Source organism: Saccopteryx leptura, chromosome 8 (assembly GCF_036850995.1).
Source record: "Saccopteryx leptura isolate mSacLep1 chromosome 8, mSacLep1_pri_phased_curated, whole genome shotgun sequence".
NCBI lineage: Eukaryota > Metazoa > Chordata > Mammalia > Chiroptera > Emballonuridae > Saccopteryx > Saccopteryx leptura.
In genome coordinates this window covers 21,075,731-21,087,047 of record NC_089510.1, presented here as the reverse complement: position 1 = coordinate 21,087,047, position 11,317 = coordinate 21,075,731, and the positions used below count along the sequence as shown (strand labels likewise).

General features: G+C 35.5%; 1 non-coding gene across 1 annotated transcript; it reads right to left on the bottom strand.

Moving 5' to 3' along the window:
• Positions 1-8,942: 8,942 nt before the first annotated feature.
• Positions 8,943-9,018, bottom strand: TRNAS-GCU (transfer RNA serine (anticodon GCU)). Its single transcript has one exon. It is a non-coding gene; the product is annotated as a tRNA-Ser (tRNA).
• Between the last annotated feature and the right edge of the window lie 2,299 nt (positions 9,019-11,317).

Here is an 11,317-nt window from a genome sequence, read left to right as displayed (position 1 = left end):
TTTTTAAATCCATTAATTAATTAATTAACATCAAATTTTATTTCAAAGACTTTTAAAGTTGCAGAGCCAAAACAAGTATTTTGTCTGTGCTACACTGCTATTTAGCCAGCCCTAAATAAGATTCTCTATCTTGACCTAATATTCAAAGTTTATTTTTGAAACGTAATAAATGTCTCTTAAAATATGGGTTATTTTTTTATATCTGCATATATCATAAGAAGCAAGTCATGTATGCCAGAACAAAATAGACTAATAAAAATATTAGTTATGTTATGGTTGGTTAAAGTAACATCTTAAGGCAAATATGACCGTTTATTATTATTATTAAATAAGGATTATCTTTATAAATTATTCTTGTAAATGTGTGATGCTTTCTTATTTTAAAGAAAAGTCTAAAGATGTTTCATTCTTATTTTTACAGTCAAAATTAATAAGTATACTGTCATGCTCCCTAAATTTAGCACGACTGTGTTGTAATGTTTTGACATTTTCCTCCCCATTTCTCAGAATTCATGCATCTTTTCATTTTCTGTGTTCATAAGTGATAATAATCTTCCTTTATCTTTAAAATTTTAAGAAACTTCTAATGTCAAGTCAAGATGTTACAAATTATGTAAAAATTTTCAAAAGTACACACTCATGATCTTCTAAAGTCATGTTGGCAATGTTTAAAAAAAGATTTAAGAACAAAACAAAAACAAGGCAGACACTTAAACACTGTTTTTGAGACAAAAGATTCTTCATTCATGTGGCTATCATGCATATAATTTCACCTATTCATGTGAAGAGAAATATCTTCATTCAGACATCTTTTTATTCACCAGGCTAGAGGTATGAGGCTTTCATTTTCATGTTACAGACTTCTGTGTCTCCTCTAACTACAGTGCCTTTTACGGGTCCCAGGGAAAGAAAGCGCTAGTGATTTTAATAGGTAATACACATTTTCATAGTTAACATTCTCAGGCATGCTCTAGCTAATGCAAAATACTGATGAGTTTCCAATCATGTGAAATTAATTTCTGTAGAGAGCCTGGGGAGGGGCATCAAGTTTCATGAGGAAATCAGCTACGAAATGAAAGACCAGCACATGAAAACTTTCCCTCAATTTAGCACTGCAATGGCCTTTGATGATCACTTAGAGCTCTGCTCATGCAAGGAAAGTAATATCCAGAAACCATGTTATTAGTACCATGAGTGAGAGAAATCATTCAACGGCAAGCAGTATAGAAGGTTATTGCACCTTTCTATCCGAAGCTTGGGTCTCCCATCATAAATGGTAACAGTGGTCATCTTATTAATAACATTGATAAATATCAGATATTGAAAAACTTTATTTAAAAACAGATATTTTTCTATTAGATGAATGTTTTTTATCTTTCTTAAAATTATCATTTGTTTTAAGAAAAAGATAATGATGCTCTTACATATCCCCAGAGGGACATAGATGTAGATACTTAAAGAATTAGAGTTATAACATTCCATCATTTCAGAAATTTAATATAATGTAATTTTTGAATTTTTAAAGATTTTATTTATTCATTTTAGAGAGGAGAGAGAGAGAGAATGAGGGACAGATAGGAGAGAGAGAATGAGGGACAGATAGGAGAGAGAGAGAGAGAAGAGGGGAGGAGCAGGAAGTATCAACCCCCATATGGGTCTTGACCAGGCAAGCCCAGGGTTTCGAACCGGCAACCTCAGTGTTCCAGGTTGACACTTTATCCACTGCACCACTACACGTCAAGCTGTAATTTTTGAATTTTATAAGTAATCATTTTTTACTTGTTAGAAGACACTGGTCAAATCATATAAGTTTCTTATGATGTCTCAGTTTTTCAATGTATAATCTATGTTACTAAAGGAGAAGAAAATAAAAGAAATTTTTGAATCACGGGAAATTTTTAAACCAGAAAAAAAAATATTTTCAAAATAAGGTATTTATATTTACTTTTAGTTTTAGATAAAGCCCCTTCTCATATAATTCTCTTGTTTTTAAGTTTAAATGTGTAAAACTTTGTGGCTAAATAACAACAAAATTTTACCATAAATCCTTAATAGAAAATCTATCCTTTTAAAAATATTAATCTATGCAACTAACTTGCCACAATCTGGGTCAACAAACTAAATGATATAATATGCAGAGAACTTCTTTGCTTATTATGTGAGTTCCTGAGAGATGAATACATTCTATAAACTAAATAATGCCCCCGTCCACTTACCTAGGCACTTGGCCAGTCTATCATTGAAATACTGAAGTACAGGATAAACAACCTTCACCAAATCAACGTGTAAAATCTTAGTTTTTGAAGTTTATCTATAATGCTACTCAGAGCCGATTGATTCCTGGGTTAATGAAGAAAATAACTATCAGTAATTTTACTTGGAGATCTTCATTAGCCACTCTTTTTAGATTGGTGGCCTCTTTTTCTCTGGAGTGCCCATCCCTTGCTGACCAGAGTATGGACCAGGGGTACCTGAGCAGCTAACCTCAGGCTGCTTCTCTGGTTCTCCTGCGGACACTGTCCAGTGTCCCTCTCCAAGTCTGGCCCTTTTCGCAGGCTTCCTTGGTCCTGTCTTTTCCAGTCTCCATTCAGCCTTGTGGATTCTAACCTTCCTCCTACACAGAATATACCATATGGCAGAGTTATAGCATGAGAGCCATTGTCCTGGTCACATTGGGCCCATAGTCAATCCCACTCTCTAACACTGTAACAACAGCCAGGCTTTTTAGGAATTATGCATATTTGCTTTCTTGTTTTAATTATCTAAGTAACCTAACAATGTAAATATATATATATATATAATTTTCTTGTAACCTCGAAGTAACTGTTCTTTCAGAGGTCATAATGGGCTAAAAATCTTCCTGAAAACTTTAGAACTTTCCCATAAGCAAATAAATTCCTTGTTTATAAAATAGCTTCTTTTATCACCAGCAGTCAACCATAAAGCAGAATTTAGCAAGTAAAAGATATAATTATTCAAAAATCCTCTTATCGTAGAACTGCTATGGGGAAACCTGGTTTTGTTTTGTTTTGTTTTAAGTTACTGGCATTACAATAACCAATTGCTATAATTTGTAGTCAGGCTACATTTGCCATGATTAAGTATTTACCATGATTTGAAAAATAAAACAAAATCTGGTGATTATTCTGTTTGACTACCAATGGTCTGTTCTATTGAGCATAAAAAGGTAGTAGTAATAATAAAAACTTTAAGGCCTATCACAATGTTAGTGGAAAAACTTCACCAGCCTGTTATCTAATAGTATAACTTTTCTCGGCTTTCTCGTTCTTCTTTCTCTGTGGTTCTTTGTGAAAGTCCAATACAATTAATTATACCTATCTAGCATAAGCCTTGCTTACTGTGATTTGAAACATGAAAAATTGACCATATTGAAAGGTGACTTTTTACACAAATTATATTAACCCATACACAATTCTTAGTGAAGGCTATGGGTTTAAGAAATGAATATACTAAAAACTTATAGTAAGTTCTGTGAATGGGTTTTTTGCAATGCTTTTCCACATTTTCTAAATTTTCTACCTTAAAAGTAATTATTTTTAATAGATAACAGCATAATCAAGATATGTGGACTATATCTGGAACAACTAAAATATTCTTAGTGTGTATACTTGTGCAGATATGACTTTTAAAATTTTTTCTTATAAAGAACATCATAATTTTTTTTAACTGGCCAGCACATTCAAAATCAGGCAATTTATCTCTTTCTAAAGAAAATACTTACTATTACCTTTCTTTTCCTTTTTCTTTTTCTTTTCTTTTTTTTTATTTTTATTTTTCCGAAGCTGGAAACGAAGAGGCAATCAGACAGACTCCCGCATGCGCCGGACCGGGATCCACCCGGCATGCCCACCAGCAGGCGATGCTCTGCCCATCCAGGGCGTGGCTCTGTTGTGACCAGAGCCACTCTAGCACCTGAGGCAGAGGCCACAGAGCCATCCCCAGCGCCCGGGTCATCCCTGCTCCAATGGAGCCTCGGCTGTGGGAGGGGAAGGGAGAGACAGAGGGGAAGGAGAGGGGGAGGGGTGGATAAGCAGATGGATGCCTCTCCTGTGCACCCTGGCTGGGAATCGAACCCAGGACTCCCACACACCAGGCCGATGCTCTACCGCTGAGCCAACCACCAAGGCCTCTTTTCCTTTTTCTTATTTTTGCAAGAAAGAGGAAAGGAGGGACAGATAGACAGGAAAGGAGAGAGATGAGAAGCATTAACTCATGGTTATGGCACCTTAGTTGTTCATTGATTGCTTTCTCATATGTGCCTTGACCGGAGCGGGTGCAGGGTGCAGTCTCCAGCCAAGCCATTAACCTTGGGCTCAAGCCCTTGACCTTGGACTCAAGCCAGCAACCATGGGGTCATGTCTATGATCTCACACTCAAGCCAGTGACCGCTGGGTTTCAAACCTGGGTCCTCAGCGTTCCAGGCCAACGCTCTATCTACCCCCATCTGGTCAAGCAATGTTACCTTTTAAAAACACAGCTTGGCTTAATATATTGAATTTTAAAGCTATCTTGAAATAATAAATAAAACAATGTGGAATGAAAATTCCCAGTCAAAACTGAACTCTAATAAAAGATATTTGCCAGGGAACTCTTCATGCCTATAGTGACAATAGAGCTTCACCTTAGTTTTGTCTTTTACATAATATAGTTACAACTGTATTATGTAATCACGGGTGTATCATGGATGTCAATTAGCTATGTTTTATTATTTTTTGGAGAGTCAGAAATGAAACACTTATTTCTATTTTTAGATGTTTATTATCTTAGTTTTTAATATAACCTTTATTTGTATCTTTATATAATGTATTATTTTTGTCTTTCAATTGAGTTCATTTTTTAGAGCAGATTTTTGGTTCTGTCCCAAATGAGCAGGAAGTACAGAGTCCCATATACGTACTCCACCGAGCCCTCCCCATCACACACCAGCACAGCCTCCTGTACTACCGACATCATGCCTCCTAGTGGTACATTTGTTACAGCTGAGGAGTCTACAGTGACACCCATAGTCACCTGAAATTATAGTTCACACTAAGGTCCATTTTGGAGTTGTAGAGTCAGTGGGTTTTGACAAATGTACAATGGCATATCCATCCTAATGATATCATAGAGAGTGATTTCAATGCCCTAAAAACTCCCTGTGCTTTGCCTGTTTATTCCCCTCTCCTTTCTTCCCCCCTACTCCCTGCTCACCAGGGATTTTTTTTTCTATTTCCATAGTTTTGCCCTTTCCAGAATGTCACTTAATTGGAATCATAGTGTGGGTAGCCTTTTCAGATTGCCTTTATTCACTCAGTAACATGCATTTAAGGTTCTTACATGTCTTTTTACGGTTCGATAGCTGATTTCTTTTTAGCACTAGATAATGTTTTGTTGTCTGCATATACTACAGTTAGTTCATTAATTCACCTACTTAGTTTTTTGTCAATTATGAATAAAGATGTCATAAACATCTCTGTTCAGATTTTTGTAGAGACATAAATTTTTAACTCCTTTGGCTAACTACCAAGGAGTGTGATCGCTGAATCACATGGTAAGAGGGTGTTTCATTTGTAAGAAACTGCCAACCTGTCTTCCAAAGTGGCTTACCATTTTGAATTCCCATCAACAATGAGTAAAATTTCCTGTTGCTCCTCATCCGCATCAGTGTTTGGTGTTGTTGGTGCTGTGGATCTGGGCCGTTCTAGTAGTGGCATCTCATTGTTTCATTTGCACTTCCCCGATGACACGCGATGTAAAACATCTTTCTGTGTATTTATTTGTCATCTGAATCTTTCTTGGTGATATATCTGTTAAGGAATTTTACCCATTTTTATGTCAGATTGTTTGTTTCCTTGTTGTTGTGTTTTAAGATTTCTTTGTGTATTTTGAGTAAAAAGTCTTTTATTAGGTGTGTCTTTTGCAAAATATTCTCCCAGTCTGTGGCTTGTCTTCTTGCTCTCTTGACATAGTTTTTATCCAGAAGTCTTTAATTTTAATGAAGTCCATATTATCAATTATTTCTTTCAGCCTTTAGTGTTATATCTAGAAAGTCATTATCCTAACAAGGTCATCTAGGTTTTTTTCTCTGTCATCAGAATTTTATAGTTTTGTATTTTCCATTTAGACCTATGATCTGCTTTGAGCAACATTTACTTTTCATACACATGTAAACAAAGCTCACATAGTCAATGACGAGTCTTTAAAATAATTACAAGAAAACTGGAAATTTTTGATCATTTATTTTTAAATCACGATGATACTGATAATCACCAATACTATATAAATATATACTATATGCATTTCTAAAAAAGCAACTCTAACAAGATTTACCTATATTACAGAATCAGAGGCACCTAGTAAAAATAGTGTAACTTAGTTAGAAAATAAGTATTCATAAGATGTTCAAAAAGAGGGAAACCTTTTTACTTTACACATTCAATGGCACATGCATAGTTATAATTTGATATTTTATGTTATAGCAATTAACTTTAGCCTCTTTTCAGATGTAAAATGAGTCAATATAGAACAAAACACTTGCAGTAGATTTTGACAGTTGTTTGCTCAATAACAATTATTTAAGAATAAAATCAGTGCAGCAATGTTTATCTCACAGTACATATAATCTAGAAGGCCTAGTTTTAAGTCCATTCACTCATTTTGAAGCTATTACAACTCTTCCTGAAATTTCTACTTTCAAGGGCATTTGTAACATCTAAAAACAATCAGAGTAATAAATAAAGACAGTGCAGCACTGACAATTTAGGTCAAAAACCTCATTTCCTTTAGGAAAAAAACTATAATCTCTATCAAATGATTAGTTTGCAAACCATTTCATACTAGTTGAGAAAGAAATCTTTAAAATTGTTGGTGATAACTGTTTTGAAAAGTCTATAACTTCTTTAAAAATTGTCCCAGTGGGAAGCAGATTTATCTTTACCATCTGTGAAACTCAAAAGGCTAAAGGATAAGTATCCTGTTTCTTATGTACATGAAATTATTAAATGTCAACATGAAAGCAATTCTACCTCAAAGATTAAATTATTGTTTTTCTTTCCTCATCATCATACACCTGGTCATTCCTTTAATATTATACAACTTATTCTTACGAGAAAAAATCATTTTTATAAAGCAATAATAGCTACAATATTTATGGGAAGAGGCACATAAACTGGTAAAAATGTCTGCTTCTGGGAGGGAGACTGTGGGTCTAGAGACTCATTTTTAATTAAAAGAACCTATGAATCTCTTTAATAATCCCACAACAATGTCTATCATAATTAATTATCAAATCTGCAGCCTCTCCCAGTAGCCCATATTTCACATAATTTTTGCAAAATGTTATAAGCATGACTAATACACTATTCTAAATGCTGGTATTATTTAATATATTTTATTTATTAAAAATGTTGTATTTGAGTATATGGGTATTATACAAAATATACACATTTACAAGGTTTACTTGGAATGATGAAAAACCCACTTCACTTATATTCTTTATTTTTCTGAACTGCATGTGAAGAATTGCCCAATTTTTATGTAGCATATAAGCTTTCTTATAGCAATATCTCTTCATAATATCTTATAAATGTGTAATCTACCCACTATTTAAGTTTTCTGAACCTAAGATAAAGAACCATTTGTTAGAAACAGTAAAAGATTGATTCACTGACTAAGGGCTGCATTAAGTGACTGGTAGGATTCCTCAACTCTCTAAGATTGGATTAGTTAAATTATGAATAGATATATTCTAAAGTTTTGTTTTGTTTTGTTTTTTAGTTTCATTAATGTGTGTTAAACTGAACCACAAGACACATACCAGGCTATTAAATCATGCCCTATGGTATCTTTAAACCACATGTCTTTTAGGCTTTTATTTAATTAAGAATTAAAGGCCATTTTGGCAAATGAACTTGCTCTTACATCAAAAGTTTAGAAAAAGTAAGATTATTCACTTCTCTTGTTAAATGTTCATTAACAGTTATACTTTTTCATACCACTAGCCACTGCTCCCAAAGTTCTAATTCTAGAGGCCCAGTTCATTTGCATAATAGATTTTTGAGAAGCGTTTGTGGTAGTACTCTTACATTTAGATAAACTCAAAGTCCATTATGATTTTAAATAGATTTATAATCTATAAACATAGACACACAGCTTTTTTCACATCTTATTATTAAGCAATATTCAGAAGAGTAAATCTTTATTATGAATAGAGGAATCTGCAATTTTTATAACTTACTTTACAAGCTTGACTTGGCTTTTCCCTCAGTGATTAATGTAATCTCAGTGATAATGTAACCTTTGTGGTTAATGTAATGTTATCACCTAAATGGTTACCAGTGTTTTATTTGTAAGAGAAGATTATAAAAATTTCTGTAAGAGTATTTTTTAAAAGATTGTTGGTGAAAGAATGAACTCAATTTTCAACATTTCAGGAAGATTGTATTGGAAGTGTAATTTGTTTGTAAGTTATATATATTAATCTTCAATGAGTTTAATTGTTAATGGACTGATAGCCAGAGTAAAAAGAATAAAATATTAATATAATTCAAAAAGAAAATCATTATTCCCACAAATATAACACAAGCCAAATTTTGAAGTTGAGTATAGAAATAATTTTTTTTTTTTTTTTGTATTTTTCTGAAGCTGGAAACGGGGAGAGACAGTCAGACAGACTCCCGCATGCGCCCGACCGGGATCCACCAAGCACGCCCCCCAGGGGCTACGCTCTGCCCACCAGGGGGCGATGCTCTGCCCCTCTGGGGTGTCGCTCTGCTCTGACCAGAGCCACTCTAGCGCCTAGGGCAGAGGCCAAGGAGCCATCCCCAGCGCCCGGGCCATCTTTGCTCCAATGGAGCCTTGGCTGCAGGAGGGGAAGAGAGAGACAGAGAGGAAGGAGGGCGGGGGTGGGGTGGGTGGAGAAGCAAATGGGCACTTCTCCTATGTGCCCTGGCCGGGAATCGAACCCGGATCCCCTGCACAGCAGGCCGACGCTCTACCGCTGAGCCAACCGACCAGGTCCTAGAAATAATCTTTTGTGGAGGGATGTTGAAGGATGCCAGGTGTAGCAAAACTTTGGTCCTACAAACTTTAAAAGGCACCACTGAGATGGTTCTAACTGGATAAGCTCTGATTAGGAATTGAAAAAGCAATCTACCAAATAATGACTGTGAATTTTACTGGGACAATAACTTCATATACTTGTGCCTTTTTTTCCTTCAACATAAAAAAAAGTGATCACTCTTACTGTCAAGTAGATCAAAACTTGACATTTACCAAGTTTTTTTCCAAGTTTTTTAATTTTTGAAAAATTATTTAAGAAATCCTGATTTTATGGCAAACTGAATTTTAAAAAGAGCAAGAATGACCCTGGCCAGGTGACTTAGTGGATAGAGTGTTGGAAAAAGTTCTTTTAAAAGAGGAAGAATTGTAAGTAAAGTGTATGAACTTTATAAGAACAAAATGATATGCTTTGAAAGTATTTTTTTAAATTCTCTTTGTACATAGAGGTTGAATATTAGCAGTGAAATAAGAAACAGCATCTTTTTTTCTCTGGCTTGAAATTAAGTTGTGGACAATTTGAACACAAAAGAAGAAACACACTAGTACATATATTACACATTATAAAAGTTAGAAAAATTATTAGAATTAATTAAAATTTTGGGGTATTAGGAAAATAAAACACCCTGTTCTTTCAGAAAATATATAATCTTGCAGAAAAGATAAACTATGAACCCAAAATAAATAACATTTAGTTGGAGGCAATATAAAAAACATTTGGAATTTAATATAATTTAACTTAGAAAGATATTATAACTACCTTAAAATATGTTCAATAAATGTGTTTGATCTATCACCATTTCTACTATTTTTAGAAATACCTTTACTCTTCTAGTTAATTTATAGCAAAGAACTACATTTTCTTATAATTCACGATGTCATTACACATATTTTTTTTTCAAATTATTACCATATAGTGCTAATTTAGTCAACAACTATTCTTAAGAGTGCCGAAAGTTTTTCATCTTCAATGTTTTGGAATCTAGGTCATTCAAATTACTTGACATACACATCACCAACAGAGGCTGACCAGCAGAGGGAGCCATTATCTACAGAGTCTAAAATTTGAAAACAAGTATTTTTGCTCATGAAACTATCACAGCATCTCAAGTCAATTTATCCATCCCTTTATAAGTTAAAAAAAATAAACCACCTAAACTTGCTTCCAATAATTGTATATGAAAATTGACACCGATATTAATCAAAGAAAAACATTTTGTGACTGTACTTTTTAGTAAAATTTCATTAGAGATTATGAATGAGCCCTCAGTTTTCCAGTTCTTACTATCCTTACTATTGAATACAGTTCTTGCTTTATCACATGTGTGATAGCTACTCAAACATGACGCTTGTTTGTGCTAAGCCAAGCCGTCTAGATGAGTCGTTCAACAAATATGTACCAACACTGAGATATGAGAGGCACTGTGCTAGTGGAGATAATCTGTTCATATAGCACAAGCCGAAACAATCCCCCCCAGACTTCATCTTTATTGTAGTTTATGTAGCAAAAAATCAGCCAAGTTAGTCTTACCTGATAAGAGAGCCGTCTACACCCTTGCCACTCAAAGTGGGTTCCAGTATCCAGTAGCGCTGGCCTCCCCTGGGAGCTTATTACAACTCTCTTCTCAGGACCTATCTCACAGCTACTGAACCAGAATCTGCATTTTCATCAGCTCCCCAGCTAGTTTGAGTACACATTCAAGTTTGAGAATAGCCTCGGCCGGTTGGCTCAGTGGTAGAGCGTCGGCCTGGCGTGCAGAGGTCCCGGGTTCGATTCCCGGCCAGGGCACACAGAAGTACCCATCTGCTTCTCCACCCCTCCCCCTCTCCTTCCTCTCTGTCTCTCTCTTCCCCTCCCGCAGCTGAGGCTCCATTGGAGCAAAGATGGCCCGGGCGCTGGGGATGGCTCCTTGGCCTCTGCCCCAGGCGCTAGAGTGGCTCTGGTCGCGACAGAGCGACGCCCCGAGGGGCAGAGCATCGCCCCCTGGTGGGCGGAGCTTCGCCCCTGGTGGGCGTGCCTGGTGGATCCTGGTCGGGCGCATGTGGGAGTCTGTCTGACTGTCTCTCCCCGTTTCCAGCTTCAGAAAAAAAAAAAAAAAAAGTTTGAGAAGCACCTCTTTGCAGAGATTTCTCCAGGACACAGGGGATACCTAGAGTTCTAGTGTCTCTAATATTAATATCTGTGACTTTAAAACTGGGTAGTTTTAGAAAACTGCAAGAAAGTTTTCTTGTCCTTAAATGTCTTGTCAGTGCCTAGAAC